Raw genomic sequence first — 21,272 nt, 5'->3', positions numbered from 1 at the left:
CACTGCTCATAGCGCTGTACAGCACTGCGCATAGCGCTGTACAACATTGCTCATAGCGCTGAACAACTGTACAACACTGCGCATAGCGCTGAACAACACTGCGCATAGCGCTGTACAACACTGCTCATAGCGCTGTACAACACTGCGCATAGCGCTGTACAACACTGCGCATAGCGATGTACAACACTGCGCATAGCGCTGTACAACACTGCGCATAGCGCTGTACAACACTTTGCATAGCGCTGTACAACACTGCGCATAGCGCTGTACAACACTGCTCATAGCGCTGTACAACACTTCTCATAGCGCTGTACAACACTGCTCATAGCGCTGTACAACACTGCTCATAGCGCTGTACAGCACTGCTCATAACACTGTACAACACTGCTCATAGCGCTGTACAACACTGCGCATAGCGCTGTACAACATTGTTCATAGCGTTGTACAACACTGCTCATAGCGCTGTACAACACTGCTCATAGCGCTGTACAACACTGCTCATAGCGCTGTACAACACTGCTCATAACACTGTACAACACTGCTCATAGCGCTGTACAACACTGCGCATAGCGCTGTACAACATTGTTCATAGCGCTGTACAGCACTGCTCATAGCGCTGTACAACACTGCTCATAGCGCTGTACAACACTGCTCATAGCGCTGTACAACACTGCTCATAGCGCTGTACAACACTGCTCATAGCGCTGTACAACACTGCGCATAGCGCTGTACAACACTGCTCATAGCGCTGTACAACACTGCTCATAGCGCTGTACAACACTGCTCATAGCGCTGTACAACACTGCTCATAGCTCTGTACAACACTGCTCATAGCGCTGTACAGCACTGCGCATAGCGCTGTACAGCACTGCGCATAGCGTTGTACAGCACTGCTCATAGCGCTGTACAGCACTGCGCATAGCGCTGTACAACACTGCGCATAGCGCTGTACAACACTGCTCATAGCGCTGTACAACACTGCGCATAGCGATGTACAACACTGCTCATAGCGCTGTACAACACTGCTCATAGCGCTGTACAACACTGCTCATAGCGCTGTACAACACTGCTCATAGCGCTGTACAACACTGCTCATAGCGCTGTACAACACTGCTCATAGCGCTGTACAACACTGCTCATAGCGCTGTACAACACTGCTCATAGCGCTGTACAACACTGCGCATAGCGCTGTACAACACTGCTCATAGCGCTGTACAGCACTGCGCATAGCGTTGTACAACACTGCTCATAGCGCTGTACAACACTGCTCATAGCGCTGTACAACACTGCTCATAGCGCTGTACAACACTGCTCATAGCGCTGTACAACACTGCTCATAGCGCTGTACAGCACTGCGCATAGCGCTGTACAACATTGCTCATAGCGCTGAACAACTGTACAACACTGCGCATAGCGCTGAACAACACTGCGCATAGCGCTGTACAACACTGCTCATAGCGCTGTACAACACTGCGCATAGCGCTGTACAACACTGCGCATAGCGATGTACAACACTGCGCATAGCGCTGTACAACACTGCGCATAGCGCTGTACAACACTTTGCATAGCGCTGTACAACACTGCGCATAGCGCTGTACAACACTGCTCATAGCGCTGTACAACACTGCTCATAGCGCTGTACAACACTGCTCATAGCGCTGTACAACACTGCTCATAGCGCTGTACAGCACTGCTCATAACACTGTACAACACTGCTCATAGCGCTGTACAACACTGCGCATAGCGCTGTACAACATTGTTCATAGCGTTGTACAACACTGCTCATAGCGCTGTACAACACTGCTCATAGCGCTGTACAACACTGCTCATAGCGCTGTACAACACTGCTCATAACACTGTACAACACTGCTCATAGCGCTGTACAACACTGCGCATAGCGCTGTACAACATTGTTCATAGCGCTGTACAGCACTGCTCATAGCGCTGTACAACACTGCTCATAGCGCTGTACAACACTGCTCATAGCGCTGTACAACACTGCTCATAGCGCTGTACAACACTGCGCATAGCGCTGTACAACACTGCTCATAGCGCTGTACAACACTGCTCATAGCGCTGTACAACACTGCTCATAGCGCTGTACAACACTGCTCATAGCTCTGTACAACACTGCTCATAGCGCTGTACAGCACTGCGCATAGCGCTGTACAGCACTGCGCATAGCGTTGTACAGCACTGCTCATAGCGCTGTACAGCACTGCGCATAGCGCTGTACAACACTGCGCATAGCGCTGTACAACACTGCTCATAGCGCTGTACAACACTGCGCATAGCGATGTACAACACTGCTCATAGCGCTGTACAACACTGCTCATAGCGCTGTACAACACTGCTCATAGCGCTGTACAACACTGCTCATAGCGCTGTACAACACTGCTCATAGCGCTGTACAACACTGCTCATAGCGCTGTACAACACTGCTCATAGCGCTGTACAACACTGCTCATAGCGCTGTACAACACTGCGCATAGCGCTGTACAACACTGCTCATAGCGCTGTACAACACTGCTCATAGCGCTGTACAACACTGCGCATAGCGCTGTACAACACTGCTCATAGCGCTGTACAACACTGCGCATAGCGCTGTACAACACTGCTCATAGCGCTGTACAACACTGCTCATAGCGCTGTACAACACTGCTCATAGCGCTGTACAACACTGCGCATAGCGCTGTACAACACTGCGCATAGCGTTGTACAACACTGCGCATAGCGATGTACAACACTGCTCATAGCGCTGTACAACACTGCTCATAGCGCTGTACAACACTGCTCATAGCGCTGTACAACACTGCGCATAGCGCTGTACAACACTGCGCATAGCGCTGTACAACACTGCTCATAGCGCTGTACAACACTGCTCATAGCGCTGTACAACACTGCGCATAGCGCTGTACAACACTGCGCATAGCGCTGTACAACACTGCGCATAGCGCTGTACAACACTGCTCATAGCGCTGTACAACACTGCTCATAGCGCTGTACAACACTGCTCATAGCGCTGTACAGCACTGCTCATAGCGCTGTACAACACTGCTCATAGCGCTGTACAACACTGCGCATAGCGCTGTACAGCAATGCTCATAGCGCTGTACAACACTGCTCATAGCGCTGTACAACACTACTCATAGCGCTGTACAACACTGCGCATAGCGCTGTACAACACTGCGCATAGCACTGTACAACACTGCGCATAGCGCTGTACAACACTGCGCATAGCGCTGTACAACACTGCTCATAGCGCTGTACAACACTGCGCATAGCGCTGTACAACACTGCGCATTGCGCTGTACAACACTGCGCATAGCGCTGTACAACACTGCGCATAGCGCTGTACAACACTGCGCATAGCGCTGTACAACACTGCTCATAGCGCTGTACAACACTGCTCATAGCGCTGTACAACACTGCTCATAGCGCTGTACAACACTGCTCATAGCGCTGTACAACACTGCTCATAGCGCTGTACAACACTGCTCATAGCGCTGTACAACACTGCTCATAGCGCTGTACAACACTGCTCATAGCGCTGTACAACACTGCTCATAGCGCTGTACAACACTGCTCATAGCGCTGTACAACACTGCTCATAGCGCTGTACAACACTGCGCATAGCGCTGTACAACACTGCTCATAGCGCTGTACAACACTGCTCATAGCGCTGTACAACACTGCTCATAGCGCTGTACAACACTGCTCATAGCGCTGTACAACACTGCTCATAGCGCTGTACAACACTGCTCATAGCGCTGTACAACACTGCTCATAGCGCTGTACAACACTGCTCATAGCGCTGTACAACACTGCTCATAGCACTGTACAACACTGCTCATAGCGCTGTACAACACTGCTCATAGCGCTGTACAACACTGCTCATAGCGCTGTACAACACTGCTCATAGCGCTGTACAACACTGCGCATAGCGCTGTACAACAATGCTCATAGCGCTGTACAACACTGCTCATAGCGCTGTACAGCACTGCTCATAGCGCTGTACAACACTGCGCATAGCGCTGTACAGCACTGCTCATAGCGCTGTACAACACTGCGCATAGCGCTGTACAACACTGCGCATTGCGCTGTACAACACTGCGCATAGCGCTGTACAACACTGCGCATAGCGCTGTACAACACTGCGCATAGCGCTGTACAACACTGCTCATAGCGCTGTACAACACTGCTCATAGCGCTGTACAACACTGCTCATAGCGCTGTACAACACTGCTCATAGCGCTGTACAACACTGCTCATAGCGCTGTACAACACTGCTCATAGCGCTGTACAACACTGCTCATAGCGCTGTACAACACTGCTCATAGCGCTGTACAACACTGCTCATAGCGCTGTACAACACTGCTCATAGCGCTGTACAACACTGCTCATAGCGCTGTACAACACTGCTCATAGCGCTGTACAACACTGCGCATAGCGCTGTACAACAATGCTCATAGCGCTGTACAACACTGCTCATAGCGCTGTACAGCACTGCTCATAGCGCTGTACAACACTGCTCATAGCGCTGTACAGCACTGCTCATAGCGCTGTACAACACTGCGCATAGCGCTGTACAACACTGCTCATAGCGCTGTACAACACTGCTCATAGCGCTGTACAACACTGCTCATAGCGCTGTACAACACTGCTCATAGCGCTGTACAACACTGCTCATAGCGCTGTACAACACTGCTCATAGCGCTGTACAACACTGCTCATAGCGCTGTACAACACTGCTCATAGCGCTGTACAACACTGCTCATAGCGCTGTACAACACTGCTCATAGCGCTGTACAACACTGCTCATAGCGCTGTACAACACTGCTCATAGCGCTGTACAGCACTGCTCATAGCGCTGTACAACACTGCGCATAGCGCTGTACAGCACTGCTCATAGCGCTGTACAGCACTGCTCATAACGCTGTACAACACTGCTCATAGCGCTGTACAACACTGCGCATAGCGCTGTATAACATTGTTCATAGCGCTGTACAACACTGCTCATAGCGCTGTACAACACTGCTCATAGCGCTGTACAACACTGCTCATAGCTCTGTACAACACTGCTCATAGCGCTGTACAGCACTGCGCATAGCGCTGTACAGCACTGCGCATAGCGCTGTACAACACTGCTCATAGCGCTGTACAACACTGCTGATAGCGCTGTACAACACTGCTCATAGCGCTGTACAACACTGCTCATAGCGCTGTACAACACTGCTCATAGCGCTGTACAACACTGCTCATAGCGCTGTACAACACTGCTCATAGCGCTGTACAACACTGCTCATAGCGCTACACAGCACTGCGCATAGCGCTGTAGAACACTGCTCATAGCGCTGTACAACACTGCTCATAGCGCTGTACAACACTGCTCATAGCGCTGTACAACACTGCGCATAGCGCTGTACAACACTGCTCATAGCGCTGTACAACACTGCTCATAGCGCTGTACAGCACTGCTCATAGCGCTGTACAGCACTGCTCATAGCGCTGTACAACACTGCTCATAGCGCTGTACAACACTGCTCACAGCGCTGTACAACACTGCGCATAGCGCTGTACAACACTGCTCATAGCGCTGTACAGCACTGCGCATAGCGCTGTACAACACTGCTCATAGCGCTGTACAGCACTGCGCATAGCGTTGTACAACACTGCTCATAGCGCTGTACAACACTGCTCATAGCGCTGTACAACACTGCTCATAGCGCTGTACAACACTGCTCATAGCGCTGTACAACACTGCTCATAGCGCTGTACAACACTGCTCATAGCGCTGTACAGCACTGCGCATAGCGCTGTACAACATTGCTCATAGCGCTGAACAACTGTACAACACTGCGCATAGCGCTGTACAACACTGCGCATAGCGCTGTACAACACTGCTCATAGCGCTGTACAACACTGCTCATAGCGCTGTACAACACTGCGCATAGCGATGTACAACACTGCGCATAGAGCTGTACAACACTGCGCATAGCGCTGTACAACACTGCATAGCGCTGTACAACACTGCGCATAGCGCTGTACAACACTGCTCATAGCGCTGTACAACACTGCTCATAGCGCTGTACAACACTGCTCATAGCGCTGTACAGCACTGCTCATAACACTGTACAACACTGCTCATAGCGCTGTACAACACTGCGCATAGCGCTGTACAACATTGTTCATAGCGCTGTACAACACTGCTCATAGCGCTGTACAACACTGCTCATAGCGCTGTACAGCACTGCTCATAGCGCTGTACAGCACTGCTCATAGCGCTGTACAACACTGCTCATAGCGCTGTACAACACTGCTCATAGCGCTGTACAACACTGCTCATAGCTCTGTACAACACTGCTCATAGCGCTGTACAGCACTGCGCATAGCGCTGTACAGCACTGCGCATAGCGTTGTACAACACTGCTCATAGCGCTGTACAGCACTGCGCATAGCGCTGTACAACACTGCGCATAGCGCTATACAACACTGCTCATAGCGCTGTACAACACTGCGCATAGCGATGTACAACACTGCTCATAGCGCTGTACAACACTGCTCATAGCGCTGTACAACACTGCGCATAGCGCTGTACAACACTGCTCATAGCGCTGTACAACACTGCTCATAGCGCTGTACAGCACTGCTCATAGCGCTGTACAGCACTGCTCATAGCGCTGTACAACACTGCTCATAGCGCTGTACAACACTGCTCACAGCGCTGTACAACACTGCGCATAGCGCTGTACAACACTGCTCATAGCGCTGTACAGCACTGCGCATAGCGCTGTACAACACTGCTCATAGCGCTGTACAGCACTGCGCATAGCGTTGTACAACACTGCTCATAGCGCTGTACAACACTGCTCATAGCGCTGTACAACACTGCTCATAGCGCTGTACAACACTGCTCATAGCGCTGTACAACACTGCTCATAGCGCTGTACAACACTGCTCATAGCGCTGTACAGCACTGCGCATAGCGCTGTACAACATTGCTCATAGCGCTGAACAACTGTACAACACTGCGCATAGCGCTGTACAACACTGCGCATAGCGCTGTACAACACTGCTCATAGCGCTGTACAACACTGCTCATAGCGCTGTACAACACTGCGCATAGCGATGTACAACACTGCGCATAGAGCTGTACAACACTGCGCATAGCGCTGTACAACACTGCATAGCGCTGTACAACACTGCGCATAGCGCTGTACAACACTGCTCATAGCGCTGTACAACACTGCTCATAGCGCTGTACAACACTGCTCATAGCGCTGTACAGCACTGCTCATAACACTGTACAACACTGCTCATAGCGCTGTACAACACTGCGCATAGCGCTGTACAACATTGTTCATAGCGCTGTACAACACTGCTCATAGCGCTGTACAACACTGCTCATAGCGCTGTACAGCACTGCTCATAGCGCTGTACAGCACTGCTCATAGCGCTGTACAACACTGCTCATAGCGCTGTACAACACTGCTCATAGCGCTGTACAACACTGCTCATAGCTCTGTACAACACTGCTCATAGCGCTGTACAGCACTGCGCATAGCGCTGTACAGCACTGCGCATAGCGTTGTACAACACTGCTCATAGCGCTGTACAACACTGCTCATGGCGCTGTACAACACTGCGCATAGCGCTGTACAACACTGCGCATTGCGCTGTACAACACTGCTCATAGCGCTGTACAACACTGCGCATGGCGCTGTACAATACTGCTCATAGCGCTGTACAACACTGCGCATTGCGCTGTACAACACTGCGCATAGCGCTGTACAACACTGCTCATAGCGCTGTACAACACTGCTCCTAGCGCTGTATAACACTGCTCATAGCGCTGTACAACACTGCTCATAGCGCTGTACAACACTGCTCATAGCGCTGTACAACACTGCGCATAGCGCTGTACAACACTGCATATTGCGCTGTACAACACTGCTCATAGCGCTGTACAACACTGCTCATAGCGCTGTACAACACTGCTCATAGCGCTGTACAACACTGCGCATAGCGCTGTACAGCACTGCTCATAGCGCTGTACAACACTGCTCATAGCGATGTACAACACTGCTCATAGCGCTGTACAACACTGCTCATAGCGCTGTACAGCACTGCTCATAGCGCTGTACAACACTGCTCATAGCGCTGTACAACACTGCGCATAGCGCTGTACAACACTGCGCATAGCGCTGTACAACACTGCGCATAGCGCTGTCCAACACTGCGCATAGCGCTGTACAACACTGCTCATAGCGCTGTACAACACTGCTCATAGCGCTGTACAACACTGCGCATAGCGCTGTACAGCACTGCTCATAGCGCTGTACAACACTGCTCATTGCGCTGTACAGCACTGCGCATAGCGCTGTACAGCACTGCGCATAGCGCTGTACAGCACTGCTCATAGCGCTGTACAACACTGCTCATAGCACTGTACAACACTGCTCATAGCGCTGTACAGCACTGCGCATAGCGTTGTACAACACTGCTCATAGCGCTGTACAGCACTGCGCATAGCGCTGTACAACACTGCGCATAGCGCTGTACAACACTGCTCATAGCGCTGTACAACACTGCTCATAGCGCTGTACAACACTGCTCATAGCGCTGTACAACACTGCTCATAGCGCTGTACAGCACTGCGCATAGCGCTGTACAACACTGCTCATAGCGCTGTACAGCACTGCGCATAGCGCTGTACAACATTGCTCATAGCGCTGAACAACTGTACAACACTGCGCATAGCGCTGTACAACACTGCGCATAGCGCTGTACAACACTGCTCATAGCGCTGTACAACACTGCGCATAGCGCTGTACAACACTGCGCATAGCGATGTACAACACTGCGCATAGCGCTGTACAACACTGCTCATAGCGCTGTACAACACTGCTCATAGCGCTGTACAACACTGCTCATAGCGCTGTACAACACTGCTCATAGCGCTGTACAACACTGCTCATAGCGCTGTACAACACTGCTCATAGCGCTGTACAACACTGCTCATAGCGCTGTACAACACTGCTCATAGCGCTGTACAACACTGCTCATAGCGCTGTACAACAATGCTCATAGCGCTGTACAACACTGCTCATAGCGCTGTACAGCACTGCTCATAGCGCTGTACAACACTGCGCATAGCGCTGTACAGCACTGCTCATAGCGCTGTACAGCACTGCTCATAGCGCTGTACAGCACTGCTCATAACGCTGTACAACACTGCTCATAGCGCTGTACAACACTGCGCATAGCGCTGTATAACATTGTTCATAGCGCTGTACAACACTGCTCATAGCGCTGTACAACACTGCTCATAGCGCTGTACAACACTGCTCATAGCTCTGTACAACACTGCTCATAGCGCTGTACAGCACTGCTCATAGCGCTGTACAGCACTGCTCATAGCGCTGTACAGCACTGCGCATAGCGCTGTACAACACTGCTCATAGCGCTGTACAACACTGCTGATAGCGCTGTACAACACTGCTCATAGCGCTGTACAACACTGCTCATAGCGCTGTACAACACTGCTCATAGCGCTGTACAACACTGCTCATAGCGCTGTACAACACTGCTCATAGCGCTGTACAACACTGCTCATAGCGCTACACAGCACTGCGCATAGCGCTGTAGAACACTGCTCATAGCGCTGTACAGCACTGCGCATAGCGCTGTACAACACTGCTCATAGCGCTGTACAACACTGCTCATAGCGCTGTACAACACTGCGCATAGCGCTGTACAACACTGCTCATAGCGCTGTACAACACTGCTCATAGCGCTGTACAGCACTGCTCATAGCGCTGTACAACACTGCTCATAGCGCTGTACAACACTGCTCACAGCGCTGTACAACACTGCGCATAGCGCTGTACAACACTGCTCATAGCGCTGTACAGCACTGCGCATAGCGCTGTACAACACTGCTCATAGCGCTGTACAGCACTGCTCATAGCGCTGTACAGCACTGCGCATAGCGTTGTACAACACTGCTCATAGCGCTGTACAACACTGCTCATAGCGCTGTACAACACTGCTCATAGCGCTGTACAACACTGCTCATAGCGCTGTACAACACTGCTCATTGCGCTGTACAACACTGCGCATAGCGCTGTACAGCACTGCGCATTGCGCTGTACAACACTGCGCATTGCGCAGTACAACACTGCGCATAGCGCTGTACAACACTGCTCATAGCGCTGTACAGCACTGCTCATAGCGCTGTACAACACTGCGCATTGCGCTGTACAACACTGCTCATAGCGCTGTACAAAACTGCTCATAGCGCTGTACAACACTGCTCATAGCGCTGTACAACACTGCGCATAGCGCTGTACAACACTGCTCATAGCGCTGTACAACACTGCTCATGGCGCTGTACAACACTGCTCATGGCGCTGTACAACACTGCGCATAGCGCTGTACAACACTGCGCATAGCGCTGTACAACACTGCTCATAGCGCTGTACAACATTGTTCATAGCGCTGTACAACACTGCGCATAGCGCTGTACAGCACTGCTCATAGCGCTGTACAGCACTGCGCATAGCGCTGTACAACACTGCTCATAGCGCTGTACAGCACTGCGCATAGCGTTGTACAACACTGCTCATAGCGCTGTACAGCACTGCGCATAGCGCTGTACAACACTGCGCATAGCGCTGTACAACACTGCTCATAGCGCTGTACAACACTGCTCATAGCGCTGTACAACACTGCTCATAGCGCTGTACAACACTGCTCATAGCGTTGTACAGCACTGCGCATAGCGCTGTACAACACTGCTCATAGCGCTGTACAGCACTGCGCATAGCGCTGTACAACATTGCTCATAGCGCTGAACAACTGTACAACACTGCGCATAGCGCTGTACAACACTGCGCATAGCGCTGTACAACACTGCTCATAGCGCTGTACAACACTGCGCATAGCGCTGTACAACACTGCGCATAGCGATGTACAACACTGCGCATAGCGCTGTACAACACTGCGCATAGCGCTGTACAACACTGCGCATAGCGCTGTACAACACTGCTCATAGCGCTGTACAACACTGCTCATAGCGCTGTACAACACTGCTCATAGCGCTGTACAACACTGCTCATAGCGCTGTACAACACTGCTCATAGCGCTGTACAACACTGCTCATAGCGCTGTACAACACTGCTCATAGCGCTGTACAACACTGCTCATAGCGCTGTACAACAATGCTCATAGCGCTGTACAGCACTGCTCATAGCGCTGTACAGCACTGCTCATAGCGCTGTACAACACTGCGCATAGCGCTGTACAGCACTGCTCATAGCGCTGTACAGCATTGCTCATAGCGCTGTACAGCACTGCTCATAACGCTGTACAACACTGCTCATAGCGCTGTACAACAATGCGCATAGCGCTGTATAACATTGTTCATAGCGCTGTACAACACTGCTCATAGCGCTGTACAACACTGCTCATAGCGCTGTACAACACTGCTCATAGCTCTGTACAACACTGCTCATAGCGCTGTACAGCACTGCGCATAGCGCTGTACAACACTGCTCATAGCGCTGTACAACACTGCTGATAGCGCTGTACAACACTGCTGATAGCGCTGTACAACACTGCTCATAGCGCTGTACAACACTGCTCATAGCGCTGTACAACACTGCTCATAGCGCTGTACAACACTGCTCATAGCGCTGTACAACACTGCTCATAGCGCTACACAGCACTGCGCATAGCGCTGTAGAACACTGCTCATAGCGCTGTACAGCACTGCGCATAGCGCTGTACAACACTGCTCATAGCGCTGTACAACACTGCTCATAGCGCTGTACAACACTGCGCATAGCGCTGTACAACACTGCTCATAGCGCTGTACAACACTGCTCATAGCGCTGTACAGCACTGCTCATAGCGCTGTACAACACTGCTCATAGCGCTGTACAACACTGCTCACAGCGCTGTACAACACTGCGCATAGCGCTGTACAACACTGCTCATAGCGCTGTACAACACTGCGCATAGCGCTGTACAGCACTGCGCATAGCGCTGTACAACACTGCTCATAGCGCTGTACAGCACTGCGCATAGCGTTGTACAACACTGCTCATAGCGCTGTACAACACTGCTCATAGCGCTGTACAACACTGCTCATAGCGCTGTACAACACTGCTCATAGCGCTGTACAGCACTGCGCATAGCGCTGTACAACACTGCTCATAGCGCTGTACAACACTGCGCATAGCGCTGTACAACACTGCGCATAGCGCTGTACAGCACTGCTCATAGCGCTGTACAGCACTGCTCATAGCGCTGTACAGCACTGCTCATAACGCTGTACAACACTGCTCATAGCGCTGTACAACACTGCGCATAGCGCTGTATAACATTGTTCATAGCGCTGTACAACACTGCTCATAGCGCTGTACAACACTGCTCATAGCGCTGTACAACACTGCTCATAGCTCTGTACAACACTGCTCATAGCGCTGTACAGCACTGCTCATAGCGCTGTACAGCACTGCTCATAGCGCTGTACAGCACTGCGCATAGCGCTGTACAACACTGCTCATAGCGCTGTACAACACTGCTGATAGCGCTGTACAACACTGCTCATAGCGCTGTACAACACTGCTCATAGCGCTGTACAACACTGCTCATAGCGCTGTACAACACTGCTCATAGCGCTGTACAACACTGCTCATAGCGCTGTACAACACTGCTCATAGCGCTACACAGCACTGCGCATAGCGCTGTAGAACACTGCTCATAGCGCTGTACAGCACTGCGCATAGCGCTGTACAACACTGCTCATAGCGCTGTACAACACTGCTCATAGCGCTGTACAACACTGCGCATAGCGCTGTACAACACTGCTCATAGCGCTGTACAACACTGCTCATAGCGCTGTACAGCACTGCTCATAGCGCTGTACAACACTGCTCATAGCGCTGTACAACACTGCTCACAGCGCTGTACAACACTGCGCATAGCGCTGTACAACACTGCTCATAGCGCTGTACAGCACTGCGCATAGCGCTGTACAACACTGCTCATAGCGCTGTACAGCACTGCTCATAGCGCTGTACAGCACTGCGCATAGCGTTGTACAACACTGCTCATAGCGCTGTACAACACTGCTCATAGCGCTGTACAACACTGCTCATAGCGCTGTACAACACTGCTCATAGCGCTGTACAACACTGCGCATTGCGCTGTACAACACTGCGCATAGCGCTGTACAGCACTGCGCATTGCGCTGTACAACACTGCGCATTGCGCAGTACAACACTGCGCATAGCGCTGTACAACACTGCTCATAGCGCTGTACAGCACTGCTCATAGCGCTGTACAACACTGCGCATTGCGCTGTACAACACTGCTCATAGCGCTGTACAAAACTGCTCATAGCGCTGTACAACACTGCTCATAGCGCTGTACAACACTGCGCATAGCGCTGTACAACACTGCTCATAGCGCTGTACAACACTGCTCATGGCGCTGTACAACACTGCTCATGGCGCTGTACAACACTGCGCATAGCGCTGTACAACACTGCGCATAGCGCTGTACAACACTGCTCATAGCGCTGTACAACATTGTTCATAGCGCTGTACAACACTGCGCATAGCGCTGTACAGCACTGCTCATAGCGCTGTACAGCACTGCGCATAGCGCTGTACAACACTGCTCATAGCGCTGTACAGCACTGCGCATAGCGTTGTACAACACTGCTCATAGCGCTGTACAGCACTGCGCATAGCGCTGTACAACACTGCGCATAGCGCTGTACAACACTGCTCATAGCGCTGTACAACACTGCTCATAGCGCTGTACAACACTGCTCATAGCGCTGTACAACACTGCTCATAGCGTTGTACAGCACTGCGCATAGCGCTGTACAACACTGCTCATAGCGCTGTACAGCACTGCGCATAGCGCTGTACAACATTGCTCATAGCGCTGAACAACTGTACAACACTGCGCATAGCGCTGTACAACACTGCGCATAGCGCTGTACAACACTGCTCATAGCGCTGTACAACACTGCGCATAGCGCTGTACAACACTGCGCATAGCGATGTACAACACTGCGCATAGCGCTGTACAACACTGCGCATAGCGCTGTACAACACTGCGCATAGCGCTGTACAACACTGCTCATAGCGCTGTACAACACTGCTCATAGCGCTGTACAACACTGCTCATAGCGCTGTACAACACTGCTCATAGCGCTGTACAACACTGCTCATAGCGCTGTACAACACTGCTCATAGCGCTGTACAACACTGCTCATAGCGCTGTACAACACTGCTCATAGCGCTGTACAACAATGCTCATAGCGCTGTACAGCACTGCTCATAGCGCTGTACAGCACTGCTCATAGCGCTGTACAACACTGCGCATAGCGCTGTACAGCACTGCTCATAGCGCTGTACAGCATTGCTCATAGCGCTGTACAGCACTGCTCATAACGCTGTACAACACTGCTCATAGCGCTGTACAACAATGCGCATAGCGCTGTATAACATTGTTCATAGCGCTGTACAACACTGCTCATAGCGCTGTACAACACTGCTCATAGCGCTGTACAACACTGCTCATAGCTCTGTACAACACTGCTCATAGCGCTGTACAGCACTGCGCATAGCGCTGTACAACACTGCTCATAGCGCTGTACAACACTGCTGATAGCGCTGTACAACACTGCTGATAGCGCTGTACAACACTGCTCATAGCGCTGTACAACACTGCTCATAGCGCTGTACAACACTGCTCATAGCGCTGTACAACACTGCTCATAGCGCTGTACAACACTGCTCATAGCGCTACACAGCACTGCGCATAGCGCTGTAGAACACTGCTCATAGCGCTGTACAGCACTGCGCATAGCGCTGTACAACACTGCTCATAGCGCTGTACAACACTGCTCATAGCGCTGTACAACACTGCGCATAGCGCTGTACAACACTGCTCATAGCGCTGTACAACACTGCTCATAGCGCTGTACAGCACTGCTCATAGCGCTGTACAACACTGCTCATAGCGCTGTACAACACTGCTCACAGCGCTGTACAACACTGCGCATAGCGCTGTACAACACTGCTCATAGCGCTGTACAACACTGCGCATAGCGCTGTACAGCACTGCGCATAGCGCTGTACAACACTGCTCATAGCGCTGTACAGCACTGCGCATAGCGTTGTACAACACTGCTCATAGCGCTGTACAACACTGCTCATAGCGCTGTACAACACTGCTCATAGCGCTGTACAACACTGCTCATAGCGCTGTACAGCACTGCGCATAGCGCTGTACAACACTGCTCATAGCGCTGTACAACACTGCGCATAGCGCTGTACAACACTGCGCATAGCGATGTACAACACTGCGCATAGCGCTGTACAACACTGCGCATAGCGCTGTACAACACTTTGCATAGCGCTGTACAACACTGCGCATAGCGCTGTACAACACTGCTCATAGCGCTGTACAACACTGCTCATAGCGCTGTACAACACGGCTCATAGCGCTGTACAACACTGCTCATAGCGCTGTACAGCACTGCTCATAACACTGTACAACACTGCTCATAGCGCTGTACAACACTGCGCATAGCGCTGTACAACATTGTTCATAGCGCTGTACAACACTGCTCATAGCGCTGTACAGCACTGCGCATAGCGCTGTACAACATTGTTCATAGCGCTGTACAACACTGCGCATAGCGCTGTACAACACTGCTCATAGCGCTGTACAGCACTGCTCATAGCGCTGTACAGCACTGCTCATAGCGCTGTACAACACTGCTCATAGCGCTGTACAACACTGCTCATAGCGCTGTACAACACTGCTCATAGCGCTGTACAACACTGCGCATAGCGCTGTACAACACTGCTCATAGCTCTGTACAACACTGCTCATAGCGCTGTACAGCACTGCGCATAGCGCTGTACAGCACTGCGCATAGCGTTGTACAACACTGCTCATAGCGCTGTACAACACTGCGCATAGCGATGTACAACACTGCTCATAGCGCTGTACAACACTGCTCATAGCGCTGTACAACACTGCTCATAGCGCTGTACAACACTGCTCATAGCGCTGTACAACACTGCTCATAGCGCTGTACAACACTGCTCATAGCGCTGTACAACACTGCTCATAGCGCTGTACAACACTGCTCATAGCGCTGTACAACACTGCGCATAGCGCTGTACAACACTGCGCATAGCGTTGTACAACACTGCGCATAGCGATGTACAACACTGCTCATAGCGCTGTACAACACTGCTCATAGCGCTGTACAACACTGCTCATAGGGCTGTACAACACTGCGCATAGCGCTGTACAACACTGCGCATAGCGCTGTACAACACTGCGCATAGCGCTGTACAACACTGCTCATAGCGCTGTACAACACTGCTCATAGCGCTGTACAACACTGCTCATAGCGTTGTACAAGACTGCACATAGCGATGTACAACACTGCTCATAGCGCTGTACAACACTGCGCATAGCGCTGTACAACATTGTTCATAGCGCTGTACAGCACTGCTCATAGCGCTGTACAACACTGCGCATAGCGCTGTACAGCACTGCTCATAGCGCTGTACAACACTGCTCATAGCGCTGTACAGCACTGCGCATAGCGCTGTACAACACTGCTCATAGTGCTGTACAACACTGCTCATAGCGCTGTACAACACTGCTCATAGCGCTGTACAACACTGCGCATAGCGCTGTACAACACTGCGCATAGCACTGTACAACACTGCGCATAGCGCTGTACAACACTGCGCATAGCGCTGTACAACACTGCTCATAGCGCTGTACAACACTGCGCATAGCGCTGTACAACACTGCGCATAGCGCTGTACAACACTGCGCATAGCGCTGTACAACACTGCGCATAGCGCTGTACAACACTGCGCATAGCGCTGTACAACACTGCTCATAGCGCTGTACAACACTGCTCATAGCGCTGTACAACACTGCTCATAGCGCTGTACAACACTGCTCATAGCGCTGTACAACTCTGCGCATAGCGCTGTACAACACTGCTCATAGCGCTGTACAACACTGCTCATAGCGCTGTACAACACTGCTCATAGCGCTGTACAACACTGCTCATAGCGCTGTACAACACTGCTCATAGCGCTGTACAACACTGCTCATAGCGCTGTACAACACTGCGCATAGCGCTGTACAACACTGCGCATAGCGCTGTACAACACTGCGCATAGCGCTGTACAACACTGCGCATTGCGCTGTACAACACTGCGCATTGCGCTGTACAACACTGCGCATAGCGCTGTACAGCACTGCGCATTGCGCTGTACAACACTGCGCATTGCGCTGTACAACACTGCGCATAGCGCTGTACAACACTGCTCATAGCGCTGTACAGCACTGCTCACAGCGCTGTACAACACTGCGCATTGCGCTGTTCAACACTGCTCATAGCGCTGTACAAAACTGCTCATAGCGCTGTACAACACTGCGCATAGCGCTGTACAACACTGCTCATAGCGCTGTACAAAACTGCTCATAGCGCTGTACAACACTGCTCATAGCGCTGTACAAAACTGCTCATAGCGCTGTACAACACTGCTCATAGCGCTGTACAACACTGCTCATAGCGCTGTACAACACTGCGCATAGCGCTGTACAACACTGCTCATAGCGCTGTACAACACTGCTCATAGCGCTGTACAACACTGCTCATGGCGCTGTACAACACTGCGCATAGCGCTGTACAACACTGCGCATTGCGCTGTACAACACTGCGCATTGCGCTGTACAACACTGCGCATAGCGCTGTACAACACTGCTCATAGCGCTGTACAGCACTGCTCATAGCGCTGTACAACACTGCGCATTGCGCTGTACAACACTGCTCATAGCGCTGTACAAAACTGCTCATAGCGCTGTACAACACTGCTCATAGCGCTGTACAACACTGCGCATAGCGCTGTACAACACTGCTCATAGCGCTGTACAACACTGCTCATAGCGCTGTACAACACTGCTCATGGCGCTGTACAACACTGCGCATAGCGCTGTACAACACTGCGCATTGCGCTGTACAACACTGCTCATAGCGCTGTACAACACTGCGCATGGCGCTGTACAATACTGCTCATAGCGCTGTACAACACTGCGCATTGCGCTGTACAACACTGCGCATAGCGCTGTACAACACTGCTCATAGCGCTGTACAACACTGCTCATAGCGCTGTACAACACTGCTCATAGCGCTGTACAACACTGCTCATAGCGCTGTACAACACTGCGCATAGCGCTGTACAACACTGCGCATTGCGCTGTACAACACTGCTCATAGCGCTGTACAACACTGCGCATAGCGCTGTACAGCACTGCTCATAGCGCTGTACAACACTGCTCATAGCGCTGTACAACACTGCTCATAGCGCTGTACAACACTGCTCATAGCGCTGTACAGCACTGCTCATAGCGCTGTACAACACTGCTCATAGCGCTGTACAACACTGCGCATAGCGCTGTACAACACTGCGCATAGCGCTGTACAACACTGCGCATAGCGCTGTCCAACACTGCGCATAGCGCTGTACAACACTGCTCATAGCGCTGTACAACACTGCTCATAGCGCTGTACAACACTGCTCATAGCGCTGTACAACACTGCGCATAGCGCTGTACAGCACTGCTCATAGCGCTGTACAACACTGCTCATAGCGCTGTACAACACTGCGCATAGCGCTGTACAGCACTGCGCATAGCGCTGTACAGCACTGCTCATAGCGCTGTACAACACTGCTCATAGCGCTGTACAACACTGCTCATAGCACTGTACAACACTGTTCATAGCGCTGTACAACACTGCTCATAGCGCTGTACAACACTGCTCATAGCGCTGTACAACACTGCTCATAGCGCTGTACAGCACTGCTCATAGCGCTATACACATATATATATATATATACACATACATACATATACACACAAACACACACACTGCGTATATATAAGCGTCTGTATGTTTATATATGTTTATGTATATATTTTTTTAATAAAAATATCTACCTCGCCCCTGCCAGCGAGAGACGCCGCAGTAGTGGCCAATGCAGGACACACCACAGCTTTCTGTATATATATTACACTGTATAAAGCTGTTCTGCCTCTCTGTTTCTCACTGTCTTTCTCTCCCTTTTCACTCCTTTCTCCATTTTTTACATTCTTTCTCTCTTATCATAACACTGGTTACGTTTCCAGTTTCTATTTTCCCAATAATAAAAAGTGTGTGTGTGTGTGTGTGTGTGTGTGTTTAAAAGCAGTGTTACAAACCTGTCTGAAACATGTTACAAGTTATATATGCATACACAGTATATTCCAATCTATCTACAGTAACCCTGCTCCTAAAGTTTCCTAGATATCCTAGATTTGCACCTAACTATAATGCACAGACTCCCTTTCACTGTCTCTGCACTGTCTAATCCTTGAGGTATTGGGGGTCCTTGTATATATAAGGAGAGGTTACCTTGGTGCTGTGGGGGTCTCAGGGACGGTGGTCACAGATGAGAAGGGACGCTACCTCCTGCGTTTGCTGTCCTGGTGGTCACAGCCCCCTCACTGCAATGCTGGGACTGCAGCCAGGCGCAGGAGAGGGTCTTGGAGAAGCAGCATTGTTCCAAAGGCACCTCCTGCTGGCAACTCGGAGCTCTCCTGAGCAAAACAGGAAGGGAAGAGCCAGGCTGAGGAAGCCTTGGAATAGCAGTGTTATTGCAGAATGACAGTCACATACAGACATAGACTTACACAGACACAAAGACAGACACACAGGTACAAACTTACAGATATACAGACGCAAAGACACACAGACTTATAGACTCAGACACACACATACACAGGCGCGTACACAGTCATACAGACACATAGGTACACACACAGACATACACACACACACACACACACACACACACACACACACACACACACAGATACACAGTCTGGCACACACAGGTATACAGAAGCAAAGACACACACCCAAACATAGATATATATGTAGCCTAGCCTACGACCCTACTTATTTTCCTGGGCCCTACCAGTGTAAGTCCTGTTAAGTGCCGGCAGTGGATGGGTTAATTCCTTCAGGAAGGCCTTGTGTGCTATTGAAGCCTTAGATCCATTTGATGTATCCAAGGGCGGGCCTAGCAACAGCCAGAAAGTGTCAGCCTGAGGGGTGGATACTGGTTGGGTCACATGCTGGATGTGATGGCCTGTCATTATCCAGACCTGCTCTGTTATGGGGCAGGGTTACAAGCACAACCCAAGGGTATAAATACTGGCACTTTCCCAAAAGTGGATGTCTCTTTCCTCCCCCTGTCGAGTGAATACCAACTACCCTGGGTCTCATTAGAAGGCCTCAGGAGGAGTACCATGCAGAAGGCATCAAGCCCTATCATTAATTCCTTCACTAGTGTAAGCAAGGAAAAGTGATGTACCTGCTGTAAGATCCTGAACGTGCAATAAATACCATGGAAACATCTATCAGAGTGATTCACTGTCTTGGGCTAAAGAAAGGTGTCAGTTTGGGCCATCCTACTATGCAGAGGATCCATGCTGACTGGAGGCGCTGCAACCACGAGTAAGGTACCCTGTAAACACTGTCCTGATGATTCCCCACTTCACCGCGGAAGTGCTCAGCCCTCCTGTTACCTCACAGGAACGCACCACACCGCAGTTAATATGGAGTAGCAGACCAAATCTCACTTAGGGTGCGGGTAAAGGGCTACAAATGGAGGTGCTGCTGAGATTCATATGTAGCCCTGTCTGGTTTGGGTTATCAGTCTGCCCTCCTCTTGGCAGTAATCCCTGTTAAGGGCAGGTGCCAGGAGTAATCATGGGTTTTCCCCACCTCTCTGCAGCTCAGTGAGTCACAGAGAAGGTAGGTAATCAGTCCTGGTGTCCAATCGAGGGCAAGGGGCTGGTTCTTACTGGATCTGTACTTAAGGGGCTGCGCTTCCTGTATTTAGCAGTCTGCCTCTACCTTGAGAGAGGCATAGTCTACCCTTTATCAGTGTGCAGGGCTCTGCATACTGTGTGCCCTCCCTTAGGGGAGCGGTGGGAGACTGTTCCCCTTACTCTACCAGAGAGTAAGGGAAGAGCTAGGACTGCTCCTGGTGCCCGCTGGCTGGAGTGTAGGTCCAGGGACATCCTAAGGGTGAAGGCCCTACAAGCTGCTGATTGACTGCTGTGCCGTGTGCATAAAGAATAAAAAGATCCTGTTT

At 51.0% G+C, this 21,272-nt stretch overlaps 1 protein-coding gene across 2 annotated transcripts in view; it reads right to left on the bottom strand.

Annotated features, from left to right (window-relative positions):
- LOC142465182 (Fc receptor-like protein 5) overlaps positions 1-19,691 on the bottom strand; it is a 142,236-nt gene extending 122,545 nt beyond the window's left edge. The window contains exon 1 of one of the 2 annotated variants that reach the window (XM_075569151.1): positions 19,523-19,691. The gene's annotated coding sequence lies outside the window, so the exon portion shown is untranslated. The remainder of the gene's footprint in view (positions 1-19,522) is intronic. The other variant, XM_075569153.1, reaches the window with a different exon arrangement.
- Between the last annotated feature and the right edge of the window lie 1,581 nt (positions 19,692-21,272).

This window comes from Ascaphus truei, chromosome 13 (genome assembly GCF_040206685.1).
Source record: "Ascaphus truei isolate aAscTru1 chromosome 13, aAscTru1.hap1, whole genome shotgun sequence".
Taxonomy (NCBI): Eukaryota; Metazoa; Chordata; class Amphibia; order Anura; family Ascaphidae; genus Ascaphus; species Ascaphus truei.
The sequence above is the reverse complement of the archived record's forward strand: the minus strand, read 5'-3'. Positions and strand labels throughout refer to the sequence as shown.